The 3518-nt window shown below is 39.1% G+C and overlaps 1 pseudogene; it reads left to right on the plus strand.

The window, feature by feature from the left end:
- The first annotated feature begins 3205 nt into the window (after positions 1-3205).
- Positions 3206-3305, plus strand: LOC122118458 (annotated as a pseudogene).
- The last annotated feature ends 213 nt before the right edge of the window (positions 3306-3518 follow it).

The following is a 3518-nucleotide window of genomic DNA, read 5'->3' on the forward strand; positions in this document are numbered from 1 at the left end:
CTTGGACTTGTCTTGGATGGTTGTATGTTCTTTCTGTATAATATCTAGGCTGTCTTCAATCCCTGAGATTCGATCTTCTGCATAGCCTAACCTGCTGTCAAGATTCTCTACTTTGTTTTTTATCTCTTTTCCTTCTAGTTGGTCAGCTTTGATGGCTTCAAGTTCTTTGTTGAAGCTCTGTTTTAGGTCTTGTATGAATTTCTTTACTTCCTTAATTTGGTGTTCAGTGTTTGTTCTCAAATCACTTAGTTGATTGGTTATGGTTTCTTTGGGCTCCCATTCCTTCTGTTGGGTTCCATTCAGCATTCCCTTTGTGGTCTCCCTGACTTCCTTCAGCTCTTTGTTAATGGATTCCATGAATGCCTTTAGTGATCTTTGTGTGTTCTCTACCTGGTCTCTCCATTCCTGTATTACTCTTTGATTAGCTTCCTCCCGTTCGTGGGATTCCTGCAGATCTCTTTGAGTGTTCTCAGCCTGCTCACGCCATTCCTCTCTTTCTCTTTGAGTATTCTCAAGTTGTTCACGCAAATCCTGTATCAGTTTTTGAGTAGCTTCCTCACACTTATGATATTCCTGTATAAACTTCTGGGATGCCTCCTCTCTCTCCCTATCACGCTCATACAGAGTCCTTTGTACGATGTCAAACTTTTCATTTATCATGTTTGCCAGCAGTGTTTGTAGAGCTGTTTGGGAACTCTCCTCTGGATTATTCATTATCTGTTCTAACCCCTGATTATCAGGATTGGGAATTGAGATACCCGAATTTGCCATTTTTCTTGTGTTTTTCCGGCTTACTCTGCCCATTTGAGATGAAGATAGCACCAGTTTTGTGCTAGAACACTATCTTAAGGCAACCATCAACCAAAGTTTGCATTTGTACAGTCAATACTCTACAGATACAATCTAGTTCAACAGATACATCTATTCGACATCAAACAACTATATGTTAAAGGACTTGGAACCGCAGAGAAGAATTTGGAAAACCAGAAATTATTAGAGTTAGGGAGAGATGTGGGTAAAAAATAGGAATAGATTGGTGTGGGGAGGCACAGGGAGAGTTAACTATGTCCTAATCACAATGCAGGAAATAGGTTGGGTAGGATGTAAGTAGAGAGAGAGAGAAAAAGAAGAAAGGGAAAGGGGAATGAAAAGAGACCAGAAAATAAAATAGAAACGTAAAAATTAATGTTATTTTAGAGATTTAAAGACCATCTATTTATAGAGGAATATGAATATGTTGAGAGAAAGGGAGGGACATAGAGAAGATGAGAAAAACTTTAAAAAAATGCTTAAAATATTATATAGGTATAAAGAGGTAGTACTGCTATTAATGAATTTAAGTCTCAGAGGTTTTGAATTGAGTAATAAGTTTGTGGATTAAGTGTGTACACAATGGGGGATAGGGTCTACTGGTTAACTACGGGTTTATCTGAGGATGTGCAGGACAAGAGTTAAGTCACATAAAGATGAACAAAGAGGAAAAGATGGAAAGGATAGAAAAGTGAGAAGAAAAGATCAGAAGTTCAGTAGAGCTAGAAAAAAAAACAAAAAGATAATTAAGAATGAAAGAAAAAGAGAAAGAAGACAAGAAAAGAAAAGAAAACACACATTCACGTATTCCTAAAATAAAAATTATAAGAGGAGAAAAAAAAAAAGTTAATGGAAAACAATTATTTTTTCAGAAGAGGCAAAAATTAAAGATTAATAAAAGTTTTAGAAAAGCAAAAAAATTTTTTATATATATATAAGGTAACAAAAAATGAAAAAAAACAAAACAAGAAAAAGAAAAAAAAAGAAAAGAAGAAGAAAAAAAAAAGTTCTTTGATTTTTTTTTTTTTTTTGGTTGGGGTGGGAAGAGTCCTGTATCTCCCTTTTGTCTGTAATCAGAGTCTGGTTGGAGTCTCTGGTCAGCTTGAGGTCCTGTGGCTTGATTGGTTTCTTAAGTCAGTTTGTTGGAACAGGCAGAAAAATGCTCTGCTTTACCCAAGATTTTGAGATCCCCCTCCCAGGTTAGTTTACTGGGAGGGTGATCTGCTTTGAGAATCACAAAAGAGGGGGATGCAGTGATGAGGCTAGGTTCTGGGTAGAGTTGAGGCCTTTCAACGAACAGTAGCTTTTCCCTGGGGCTATTTTGTGAAAAAAAACTCACAGCACCCAGCCTGGAGCCATTCTCAGGGTTTCTGTTTTTCAATTGATTGTGGTGGCTGTTAGAGGGCGGGGCAGCCTCTGGCTCTGGTTACCCGGTGAGGAGAGCCACTCCAATGGCTGGCGCCTGAGCTGGGTGACTTTTCCCTGGATGGAACTTAGTCTGTGAGGTCACTTCGCCGTTAAGTTCTTGTGACCTGCTAAATGACTCATTTTATTCCAAGGCCTGAGCTGGAGCTAGCTGCTTCTCTGAGCTTTGTCGGTATCCAAGATGGAGATCACCGGTGCTGGGGGGGGGAGGGATGGCCTTCCCTCCTCTGCTCCCAGAGAAGGAGTGAGGAAGTGGGGCTTCTACTCAGGCGGAGTCTTGGATCCCGGGTCGTCTCTGGTCTGCAAAGTGCAGGATGAAGTTGTCCGCTCCTTGTCGGTTCTTGCTGGTGTTGAGTAGAATCCGCTAGTCCGCTGCATCTGGCTCCTTTGTCCCGGACTGCCTCCGCGGCGGTGGTCGCCGCTGCGACCCTGCCGCCGCAGCGGCAGCTGCTCAGATGTGTCTGCTTGGCTTCCCCTCTCTTGACTAACTCTCTGTCCTGTGATGGCACACTTGGTGTGATTCTCTGACTTGGGACTGTTCACTGGAACTCTGAAACTGTTTTCTATGCAAGAGCTTGTTCAGATTCCAGCTTCTCCTCCGCCATCTTCCCGGAACCTTAGAAGTAGCTCTTAAGCAAGCCTTACTTTGAATCTATTAGCTCCACAAAGCTAACTCATTTACATAAATAAGTACTTGAAAAAGTCATCACCTTAGGACCTAGCTATAAGTGCTTCAAAGTATGATCAAATCTAAAATGAAAAAGACTTAAAATTGTCATTGACAAAAAATGCAAATGTGAGCAATCAACCGAACAATATAATTTTTTTCCCACTATACACATTATTTTAGGGAAATAAGATCAATAGTATTGTTAGGAACAATAAGGTTTCCTTGCTACAAATAGGCACCCAAGGATATAAGCCTATATAAAGATTGCATCATTAACTACTTAAATTTAGAGGATACTACATGCTTCAGCAGCACGTATACCCAAATTACAACAATGCAGAGATTAACATGACACTTGCACAAGGATAATATGAAAATTCGTGAAGTATTCCATATTTTTCATTCTTCAGTTGCAGAAATGAAAAACAGTTATTAAAAAGTTGATTACAAAATTACAAGTGTAACAATATATGCAAGTGTTAGAATTAAACATTATTTTGACATCAGTGTATTAAATCTTCACCTTAGAAAGGCCTTTACATAGAATAACCTTTACAAAACTTTTGAAATTAGTTAACATTGTCATTTTATCCAAAAAAAATATACTACTATA

Source organism: Dipodomys spectabilis, unplaced genomic scaffold (genome assembly GCF_019054845.1).
Source record: "Dipodomys spectabilis isolate Male_0828 unplaced genomic scaffold, ASM1905484v1 ptg000152l, whole genome shotgun sequence".
NCBI lineage: Eukaryota > Metazoa > Chordata > Mammalia > Rodentia > Heteromyidae > Dipodomys > Dipodomys spectabilis.